Source organism: Haematobia irritans, chromosome 5 (genome assembly GCF_050003625.1).
Source record: "Haematobia irritans isolate KBUSLIRL chromosome 5, ASM5000362v1, whole genome shotgun sequence".
NCBI lineage: Eukaryota > Metazoa > Arthropoda > Insecta > Diptera > Muscidae > Haematobia > Haematobia irritans.
The window spans coordinates 933875-946517 of NC_134401.1; the positions used below are offsets into that span (position 1 = coordinate 933875).

General features: G+C 31.6%; 1 protein-coding gene across 3 annotated transcripts in view; it reads left to right on the forward strand.

The window, feature by feature from the left end:
* The first annotated feature begins 71 nt into the window (after positions 1–71).
* The window catches only part of gol (ring finger protein goliath), a 34399-nt gene continuing 21827 nt past the window's right edge, over positions 72–12643 (forward strand). The window contains exon 1 of one of the 3 annotated variants that reach the window (XM_075309213.1): positions 72–1016. The gene's annotated coding sequence lies outside the window, so the exon portion shown is untranslated. The remainder of the gene's footprint in view (positions 1017–12643) is intronic. The other 2 variants (XM_075309212.1, XM_075309216.1) reach the window with 2 other exon arrangements.

Below are 12643 nucleotides of genomic sequence, written 5' to 3' on the forward strand. Positions count from 1 at the left end.
GTATCTGGGAACGTTTTGGCAACGAAACAAAGGCAAGCAAGACAGCAAACATATACTGATGGATGTCAAGTCTCAATAGCCCCACACAGGCACTCAGAGTCACCATGTAGCAGTATGTTTACCATTCAGTTGTCCGCCAGTATCTGCAGTGGGTTGTTGGCCCAGTGAGATTGCTAAACAATTTAATAAAAAAATACAAAAACAGATTTAAAAGAGTATCAAAATAAACAAAAAAAGAAAAAAAACAAACACCAGCAGCATTTCTGTGATACAAATCTAAAGTTTTTCAGATTTCTCACATTCGGTCGGTGTAAAAAAAATGAAAAATTTATAGGTCGCGTAACCAGAAATTTACAAAAAACGACCAACATAAAATATTTGTGAAAATCAAAGAAAATCTCGTTGGTCTCTGCAGAAGAGTCATATGGTGTGAAACAAGTTTTCTCTCAAGTTTGTATTTCCAAAGCCCAATTTTACAAATCCTTAAAAACTTTGTGTACAACTCCATCAACTACTGCTCCTCTCCCCTGTGCTTCAAATGTTAGCCACTTAAAGCTCGCCAAATAACAGAGAATGGGATTTCAAGTCCAAGTATTAATTCAATAGATTTCTAATGAAAGTTGTTTATCCCAAAAATAATAAATAATATGAACCAAAAAACCACTTGGCAAAGTCCATATACAAAATTGTATTGAGGTTGGTTGTTCTAGTTCCAAAGTTAAATAGTGTGGTGTTTCAATATCGAGAACGATTCGAGTCGATAAAATTGGTGAGAAACAAAAAAGAAGAAAAAAAACAAAAGCATAGCCTCAACATTGTTTTAGCACATGAGAAAAAATATACAAAATAAAATAAAAATTGAATAAAAAAACAGTCATAGATAGTAGAACAACCTTTTTAGTGAAGCCAGCGTTGAAAGCAGTAGAATAAGTGAAATAGCAACGGCTTTAAGCAGCAACAGCAGCAGAAAAACTTCATCATAAATTGACAACATTTCTGAGAGAAGGTGTGGACCGGTTTGTTATTATTTTGTTGTTTTTTATTATAATTATTTTATTTATTATTAGCATTCGGCCTGTTATTTATTCCATTTGGCTCCCCTCCACCTTAGGGGTATAAACAAATAGCGTGTTTAATAAAAGTTTTATAGAAAAATCAATACTCTTTTTAGCTTAACGCCTTCTAAAAACACCAAAAATATCCTCTGCCAAATACTATTGTTACTCTCCCAAACCCTTATCTGAGGGAAAACTCTATCATAATAGAGAGAGTATGCGAGAAAGTACAAACAACCCTAAGAGGGAGTTTGACATAAACAGCTGTTTTTATTTTTTGTTTGATAAATCCTTGAATATATTTTGTTGTTGTGTTTCGCAAGAGAAAATTGATTTTGATACCATTTGGCATTATGCCTTGATATTGACGAAAGCTATTATGTACCTGTCAAATTTTGACATTTTAATTAGAGAACGCAGCAAACTAGACTCCTACTCAGTACTCCTTTTATTGAGGGTGTATATCTCCCATCCACGTAGATTTTTTTTCGATTTCATTGCCTTGCATAAGAGTTCTACCTTGACATGAAAGTCAAATAGGCTATGAGAGCATATTGTTGCCAACATTACTTTTTTTTGGATGTGGCTTGATTTGATAATTTAACTTTTGATTGTAAAAGTATTAGATGTCACTGAATTACCGATATGTGTTTGTTGGATATTTCCAAAATATGATTGTTATTTGTCTTTTATCAATGAGTGACTCTCGATTCTATATTTACACAAAATTTAGTATTGTATATATAATGTTTATCGATCTAACTTTGTTGACTATAATAGAATTATAAACAATTTTAGTCAATCACTGCGAGAAAAACAATGAATAAAATAAACAATGCAAAATATTTGCATATAGAAATTTATATAAAATTTGTTTTTGTTTATCATACATAAATTATTATGCAGTATATGAAAGAATGTATACAAAAAATGTATTAAAAAGAATTCCCAATAATAAACAAAATGCAAAGACCAAAACAAAAAATATATAAATTCTATATATATATATATATATATACTTATGCGAAATATATATCTAAAAGTAAATTGTATAGTATAGTAAAATTGGAATTATAATAAAAGTGCTATGGCCTGCTGGGTTCAAACCAATTGAGACATTGCATAAATAATACAATACTGTGGGCCATACGAAGAAAAACAATATTTTTTTTAATATGAATTATTATTTAAAAAAGCCTAACCAAATGCAAGTTTCTCCTATGAGTCAAATAATCGAGCTAGGAATACCCTCGCACTGACATAATTTCAAATAAAGCGAATGAATAATGAAGCCAAAATATAATGAAGAGACAAAATCTGGTCACTGGCTAATAGTTATATGTTTTTCGAGTAGTTTTGTTCATTTTTACAAACTTTATCACATGTAACTATTACTTTTTGATTCCATTGATCCATTTATTAGTCAATTCCACGACTAAACAATTAATTTAGCTTTTTCCCATAATTATTGTAAAGAATTTCTTATGTTATTTTAATTTGTTATGCTTAACATAAAGTAATACTAAAGTTGCTATAATTTCAGCTTTTAGCCAATAGTTACACTTACATCGGTATAAAGCATTAATTTTATTCTACCATTGAAAGTTTCGTGACATTTACCTAAAATGAACAAATGTAACTCCCCATGGGAATTTTAATTAAATAATATCAAGGCTATTAATGCGGTAGTGTATAAGTATTTGTGTGCCATATCCCTTGGCCTATTATTCCCAACTCATCTACATAACTTCTCTCCACATCAACTTAAATAATAAGTGGCCCCAGCCTCTTAGTCCACTATTTGTGTTACGACTTGTCAAAAAGGAAATTTCTTATATCTCCAAGGCGACATTGCGCATGTGTTGTTTTGGCAAAGAATATTGAAACTAATGAGCCTTTTGTGAGACCATATGACAGGAGTTTACTGCAGAGAGGATTTTGTGTTTGGTAAACGATGTTCTTCTTCTAGAACTGCATGTTTGTATTTGTTGATATTTATATTACTTTGAGGGGAAAACGAAATAAAAGTATTTACTTGGCAGATACAAAGTATCGTATCTTGCATAAAGTATATATACATAAAATATATATGTATTGATTTTTTGTTATTTCTGTTATTAAAAACAAGAAGTTATACATTAAAACGTAGTTGGTTCAATAGTTCAACTGGTGTAGCAAAGAATATTATATTTTATTACGAAATCCTTTGTTAAATGAAATATTTTGTTAAGAGAAATCAATTTTACTGTCCAATCTTTAATTACTGATGGAAATATTGCAAAAATATTTAACAATAATACCTTGGATTTATTTATTGTTGTCATACTTTAGTCACCAGACAAAGCGGCTCATGTTGAGAAAACTTATAAAAAAGAGATTTCCTTGTTTTCTTTTTTATTGGTACTTCAACTCTGACGAAAAGTTTGCACAATTTCACGGCATTTTCAGTTATGCATTTCTGTGTCGTTTTATTTTATCATACGAATACTGTGGGCTTTATAAGAAATAAGTGCATTGTTATTACTTTGTCTGTTTAGTAAATGCACATTGATACAGGTTAGCCTCATTCAACATTAAATAAGTATTTATTTATATGAATATATGTGAAAACATTTTTTTTAATTCGATGTTATATAAATTTTACGTCATATTGATTGACTATTGGCAAGAATAATATTTAATTCGAAAAAAATGAGTGTGCTTGTATGTTTCTATTATTCTTTAAACAATGTGTTTATATGTGTTGATATCTTAAGATTCCAATAAATATAAATTTTATCTATTCTCATTTCTAACTAGAATAAAAATAAAACAAATATATTTTTCTAATATGTTTTATGTAGAGTAGGTAACGGATATAAGCACATCTCATATGAGAAAAAACGCATGTAAGAAAATGTAGCAACAACATCATGTCTTTTTGCTGTGTTTTGGTGCGAAAAATGTTTCATATAAGAAAAGCGTGTATATGAAAAAAAAAACTGATAAAAGATCAAACTGGCAATCACACTAGACCAAAATCCTATTACAAAAAATTTCCAATAAGAAACTTGTTATTTTATTATATTGGAGTTTTTTAATATCCTTTGTTTTTTATTTTAAGATTATTTTAAATCATAGCTAAGAATTTAGCTAAATAGTGATACCCCAAAAGACAATAGAACTAAGCACCTTTAAAAATTACCTATCACATATTTAAAAATATTACATATCATAGCTAAGCAATTATCATAGTGGTATCAGAAAAGACTATAAAACTAAGCTCACTTAAAAATTACATATTGACTTAATTTTGTATATTTTGTTTATTCTAGTTTTTCAGATTGGAGTTCTTAAATTCTCAATTTTAACTTTTTTAATAAGAACAAAAAAACTATAAACCGACATTTTCTTACTTCTTTCTAAAAGATCTTTGTGAAATATAATCCTATAAAAATATATTCTTATAAATGAATTATAAGCATATTCACTTTTTTATATGCAATAATTGTCTATAAGAAAAAAAAACGCATATAAGAAAAAAAAAATTGAAAGTCATAATATAATATACTAAATAATATTTTTACAAAATATTGGGGTATCGGAGGCATGAGAACATCAAAGAAAATCCTGATCTATTTCTTGTGTAGTGTATTTAGTTCTGGCTTTAGTGTTTGGTATACATACCAAATATGTGCTTGATCGGTTTCTCACACAAAGAACGGTGAAGAGACTTATGGTACGGTCACACTAGGCAAATATTTGACAGAAGTCAAAAAATATTTCGTGGCAATAGTGGAACCAACAAACCGTTTTAGCTCAATTTGGATATATAATATCAATATCATCATATGAGCGATTTCCAAAAACTGTATCCAGATACTTCCCAAATGCTCCTAGTAAAAAGTTTGACACTCGTTTTGGTCAAATATTTGCCTTGTGGGGCCATACTCTTATTTATTACAAACAAATGTATTTTTTCGTTTATCAATGAAATGACACTGTTCGTTACACCCTTTTATAGCGACATATGAAGGCGGATAGTAACCTACAATGTATTCACATGTTGGATATGGTGAAAAGTTGATTGAACTCATGGATTAAGGTTCACATGTACATCTGTGTATGCATACGGAATTAATATGGGTACATTTGAATGTACACAAGAGAGCGGAGCACGAATAAATATGGCCAATAATAACAGTACTCAATGGATTCAAAGGTCTATAAATTTCACCGCTATATGAAAGTGGTTTTTAGCCTTTCAAAAATGAATGAAATACGAAAACACAATATTTTGTTAAATTTCTTAATTGAATAGTGAAGTATAGATGACCGTAGCAAGTGTATGAATACCCGTCTTTCATAGTCATGTAGTCTATACCGAAAAGATGTTTCTGTAGGTCCCATTGGGAAATTTAAGCACTCATTGATAAGGAAGAAATTTACCATTTATGTTAATAAACAGTTACCCCCAAAAACAAGTCCAGATTAAAGTGCTACATGATATTAATTGAATATTGGTAAATATCCTGAATATCTCCAATCATCTTGTTTAATATACTAATGAATTTAATCAATATTCATTCTATTAATGCCCACTCTAATTTCTGTAAGGGTAAAAACACCTCTATATATAAAGTATTTTTAGAATTCAAGTGGGAAAACAATTATATCAAGGGGGTAATACATAATTAAAAGCAAAACTCCCGTCCTCTTCATGCACAAGTCCTTAATTATTACTCATTAGTCAACCAATCTGGCATGACATTTGACATTTTTTCATGACCGATGTTTAAATAACATTTGGATTTTTCCTCGAATTGGGAGATGTGTGGTTAAGATTCAATTCCGAAATTCATTTCGAATTTAACTCCAATTTCTTCTTCCTACTTTATTTTCTTCTTCTTTTGCTTCATCTAGTACTACGTTGTTTGTTGTAAAAGGTGGTAACCAATTTGCCTTAATAGCGGTTGTATGTGTATGGAATAATTTCATGTGATTACTTCTCATGAAATGGAAGTGTGAGAATTAGGTATGCATTGTTAGGATACAAATCTCCATATATATGCTGTTGAGAGCGAAGTTAGGTATTACCAAATGTTAGAGGTTATAAAGGGTAAAATGCAAATTTCGTAAGAAGTTGTTCCGTTTTATTATTCGTGGAACTAGTCTAATTTGAGATATATGTATATATCTCAAATCAATTTGCTATTAACTTGTCTATTTAGTAACTTAAATAGAGCTAAGTATAGAGGGTCTAAGAATGGCATATGACTGGACAAGACTCAGGGGCCTGAATGTTCTCGCATCTTGTCTTAGGTTAGGTTAGGTTATGTGGCAACCCGATGTATCAGGGTCACTTAGACTATTCAGTCCATTGTGATACCACAGTGGTGAACTTCTCTCTTATCACTGAGTGCTGCCCGATTCCATGTTAAGCTCAATGACAAGGGACCTCCTTTTTATAGCCGAGTCCGAACGGCGTTCCACATTCCAGTGAAACCACTTAGAGAAGCTTTGAAACCCTCAGAAATGTCACCAGCATTACTGAGGTGGGATAATCCACCGCTGAAAAACTTTTTGGTGTTCGGTCGTAGCAGGAATCGAACCCACGACCTTGTTTATGCAAGGCGGGCATGCTAACCATTGCACCACGGTGGCTCGCATCTTGTCTTGTTACAATAAATAATATTTAATATACCAATAATTTCAAACACTCTTCATCCTCAGCTCTCAAAAAAACATAATTTTTGGTCTGCTACTTGCGAACTTTATAAATTAATATTCTTAAACCGGTGTTCACTGGTTGGAGGAATTTATTTTAAATGAAATCTTTAACCTCTCGCCAACAATTTAATTAAATTCAATTGATAATGTTATTTTCCTCATAAACACACAATCAAAGAAGACATCCAATCCAAATGGCCGTCTGTGAGTATCTATGAGTGATGATTGCGTTTGCCATCGAAAAGGCGGGCATACAGTGCATTGGAAATAATTGTAGACTTTAAGAGCTAGACTCTGGTATGGGAGCTTTTATAAATATTTATAGATCTGTAATGAATTAATTTTAACCAGAAAGAATTTTTAGATTTTAATTACGATACAATTAATTCTTATTTAATTGAATACAAACCAGGAGAAAAGAAGAGGAAGAGATGGACTACAAAGAGAGGTACATGTGGTGTGGACAGTTAAAATTCATTTGATCAATTAACACTAAATCCACTATATTAACCATTGTGATAAAATCAATGGTTTGAAATTGCAAAAGTCACGTGTATGCAATTAGCCTTGTTTAATTGGTAGAATTTAGAAAAATTGCCGTAAACTAAAATTATATTAAAATTCACAAAATTCATATATGTATGTAATTAGCAAAAGTTTATGAAAAACACTTCAGTTACCGGCATCATTGAGGGATTCGTCTTCTTCGCATAAAAAAAAAACGTTAGAGTATTGCCCCAATTTAGCTTCGTTAAAGTCTCATACTGAACACAGTTATTTCTGCATGCAAGGCGGTCAAACTGTACATAAAACCAAGCGATTGTCGATAAAGCCCATAATCCTTGGTATGCCTGGAGGACATTCTACCATCATGTCTCCATGGGTTCTGTCTATTCTGAATTTCTCAAAGTCACCCGATCAATCTCTTCAGAATCACATATTGTGGAACATAGATTTAATTATTCAAAATTGTTTTTGTAGAATAGTTTATTTTTCCCTATACTATCTGTCACATACCAAATTTGTCATTTATTTCATCAATGGAAAAAATGTCAACAACATAAGCGTTTACATTTGAAATAATATTGCAACCTATTTTTTGGTCATTTATGACTGATGGTGACAATTTGTTCAGCTACTATTTCACAACTCATAAATATATTTGAACTGGAGGGGGTATGGTTAAAATATGAGTCGTTTGTTCCTCCACACAACTAGTAAAAATAAACACAAAATGTGTGTAATGATGGTTCCAGGTAGTTTGCTCTCGCCTTACGTAGTCAAATTAGCTTAGACACTAAATGAAGACTCATGCCAGCTCAACATCAAATAAATACCCCGATAATTTTTTTACGCCATAAAGGGCTTCGAAAAAAATGGAGGAACAAAAAAACTCAAATACATAAATTTGCATTGCCGGAATTAATTACAAATCAACAACGAACAGCGTTGAACTACGGCATCGGCAACCACGGAGAGAAGTGAGTCACTCAAACATATTGGACGAACCCCAGCAGACAGATTAAACAAACTATTGTACGACAGACATATGGACAATGCGGAGACAAAGTTAATTTTATCCATTGGAGGCTTCTCTTTGCATGGTGTCAATTTTTGGTGTGACTTCGTGGTTTGGTTATCTCGGCAGGGGTAAATCTATCGACGCATTAATATCAGCATTTTTAGTCATTCTGTCTCCCCAATTGGAGAATGGAGAAGCATCATTTAACAGTGAGTTGTAAAGATCCATTAACACTTTACACATTGCCTCATCTGCAGGAGATGGAAATAGGGAGGGATGATCGCCTAGCAAGCAAGGCGTACGGCATGATGTGGCATTACTCCATTGAAATTAACAAAACTCTGTGACACATGAAAAATCAACGAACGCCTGCTTTAGCGAAGAATATGAATATTTATCCATAAAATTTAATTGGAAGAATACATCCCACTTGACAGTACAACTTACACGTATACACGCCCCACGCTAAGATGGATTGACTACCAGCACCCATGTAAGCAGAATATTTTATTACTGGCACTTCTGCAATACAGGAGTGGAATGGACTTAAGGAAACCAAACAAAACATCGTAAAAATTTTATGAAACTGCAAATAGGGGTCAATTGTATTTGGGGAACTTCTTTTAATGATACATCTTCTAGATTTATGTACACTCATATAATATTTCGAAATGCATATACGAATTACGTTGTATACTAAATCGATTTGTATAAATTCTGATGTTTCTTCATTTTTAAGATTTATAGAAATTTTTGGTGCCAAAATTATTTTGAGATCGGTACCCAGACCCTAATTTGTTAACTACGCCCCTGCAATCCAATTAGACTAATGCCATAATTAATTATATTTTCTCTGCCGTTAAAAGTATCTCATGTCATTAATGTGCGACGTAATAGAAAAATTCACTCAAATATTCAATTATAATTGTAATAAATCTGAATAAAATATCTAACAATTTTATTTCAATGAGTGTTATTTTTAACTTGGTAACACTATTTGAATCAACGCTAATTCTTGTGTAATTAAATGCGATTTGAAAGGGCTTTCCTAGAATCCAAGAGGAAATCTCTCAATATAATGGCCTTAAATATGTATTTATTAATATTATATCGTATAATTTTCTATAAGCTTTTTATGGAAATACAATAAAGTTGAATAATATCTCTAAAAATGGTATCACAAATAGGTTTGTGGTTAATTTCAGAAGTGATAGTTGGGGTCATTAATAAATAGAACTCTGATATCATTTAGCACAGACCACAAGATTTTCTAACGAAGCATTGTCATATCAAAGTTAGTTTTCCCTCTACACGGAAGAAAAAGACTGTTTTTCATATGATTGGGTGTACAACTTGTATGTTTGGGACTAAAATGTTAAGCACATTATTTTTAAGTGCAAGCATATAATGTTTGGGACATAACATTTTTTGTTAATATTATATGTGTGGATGCAGACATATATTAATTTAGAATTGCCTATAAACATATATGTGTTTAGAAAGAGAGACCGAGAGAGTATGCTGCAAGTATAAAAATGGAAGTACCCAAGGCGCCAGCCTAAAAAAAAATAAAATACACACAAAGAAAATGTCATTAAAAGTTTTTTTTTTACCAGTCTATGCCTAAGGTGAAACATTATATTTTTGAACAATACAAACAATATATTGATTGGACCAATCTTGAAAATATATATGCTTGAAGCAGAATGTGTAGTGGGATTGTTGTCGTCTTCAACTTAGTTGAAATTTTACATTGGTTTGCTAGCTACCTTCAACCATCATTTGACGAAAGTACAACACAGTGGAAATGTTAAGTGTTAATGGGTTTTTCGTTGTTTAATTTCAACTGAACATGTTGTGACCCAGATTCATTCCAATTTCTGTTAATGTATGTGGGGGGCTGTCTGATGTTATCCCAAACAAAGAGTGTCATGGTGCGATAATGACATGTAATTGTTTCAATTTCTGTTTGAATGGAGTATTGTATGCAAATCCCACATCAACATCATTGACAAACTCTCAGAGTCGGCAAGCGAAGGAAATCCCATTTCATTTGGAATACAGATAAACCATGGAATTGGATAAAGCCTTAAAAAACATCATTGAGCTCTGTTTGTTTGTTGGATAATCAGTAATAATTTTGAACTCTGTCCAGAGACCATCTTATCAATGTTGCATCCAGCTATTATATGATGAGATTTTGTACAGTTTCCCGGTAGCGGAAGTTTTAGAACAACAAACTAATTTGTAGCTGACCAAATAGGGTGCTTATGGTGCTCAGCCATAAACATGTTGTCTCTCCATTGACGATTGTATTCATCCAATTCGATACGGCATAAATGGTTGGAAATATTTACATATTTAGGTAGATGATAGTTATACTACATTTGCATGTATTTATATATCAGACGTATGGTTGACGTATTCTTATGAATGTTAACGTTAATGTGTCTCTAGCTCGATAAATTTCCGCGATATTGACCATTGGTAGCAAGCACATAAATTTAAAGTAAAATTATACCTTGTAACCAGGAAATTCATAGTAAATTGAAAACTAAGTATAACATAATATCTAAAATGAGAGATTTACGTTACATATAATATTAAGTGCGAATGAGTATAACATACATTAGGGGGAGTAGAATTTCTATTAAAGTGATAGTTTCTAAATATAGTGGAATGTAGTATGGTTTGATACACTGAAAAAATAGTGAACCCACCAGGAAGAAAAATTTCGGTTAATTTTAGAAAATTTTGAATATTTTTAGAAATTTTTAACTAAACAGTATAACAAACGCTGGCATCACGCCGATGTCATAAAAATAAGTAAATATTTTTCGACAAATTCAAGAAAATTTATTAGACATAATTAAGTTTTTTCACTTGTTAAAGAAAATTTTGTAGTTTGAAGGAAAAAATTGGAGTTCAAAATTGCAAGAATGTCTTTAGTGACATACGAAGTTCATGATCAACGAATTTGTAGTAAAATTTACAAATTTAAAGAATTATTGAACTATTTTGTGGAAGACACGAATTTAGTTAATCTTTATCCTTCATTTGTGTATATTTTTTTCCTCGGTTTTAGTTAATTTAACTAACGTACACAAAAAATTATTAGAGTAGAGGAAACTTTCTCCAAACATAATAATTCCATGAACTAAACGAAAGTAAAATTGGCTTTAGTGAAATAGAGAGTTCACTTTTTTTTGAGTGTAGTTTTAAGATTTTCAGTTAGATTTCAAATCTTTATAGACTGTCACAGTGAAATTTTCTTTTACACAATAAAAAAATACTAAATAAAATACACATATTAATTGAATTCTCTAATCACGTTTCCATACACGCATTTTTTCTATATGATAACAATCAAATTCTAACCACACACAGCCTGTTCGTCTCGCACTACGAGTAAAATTTGCGACCAACTTGGTGATAAACTAATTTCAAGTGTTGACTCAACTAGACGCACATATGAAAAGACAAACCCCCCTAGTGTGTGTGGGTTAAATGAATTAAACAATAAAAATAAATAATAATAAAAATCAAAAATCATTCAATCATAAACATTTACAAAGCCGGACGAGCAGACGGATGAATGTATTTGCCAAGCGTAAGGGTAATATGCCGGCAAAACGTAATCACGTTTTTGTTATAATTCTTTTCAAATTATAACAAACCTTTGCCATTATCATGAATGTACAGTGATCACAATCAGGTTAATATGAGGGTATACTTTTGAATTTTTTTTTTTTAATTTTGAAAAAATTAAATTAGCCTACCAAGCCACCGTGGTGCAATGGTTAGCATGCCCGCCTTGCATACACAAGGTCGTGGGTTCGATTCCTGCTTCGACCGAACACCAAAAAGTTTTTCAGCGGTGGATTATCCCACCACAGTAATGCTGGTGACATTTCTGAGGGTTTCAAAGCTTCTCTAAGTGGTTTCACTACAATGTGGAACGCCGTTCGGACTCGGCTATAAAAAGGAGGTCCCTTGTCATTGAGCTTAACATGGAATCGGGCAGCACTCAGTGATAAGAGGGAAGTCCACCAATGTGGTATCACAATGGACTGAATAGTCTAAGTGAGCCTGATACATCGGGCTGCCACATAACCTAACCTAACGTAACCTACCAATATATGAATTCAAGAATTAATCAAACTATTGCAAAATAAGAAAGTTTGGCAGTTTCTCCTTTCGATTAAATATGAACCCCTTTAGACTGTACATAGAAAGAAATATTTTTTTTTGTATTTAATTACAAAATTAATAATCCAATTAATTTTTAACTGAAATTACTTCTAATTTATCCAATTAATTTTTAATTGAAATTACTTCAATCACGGCTGAGTAAAAA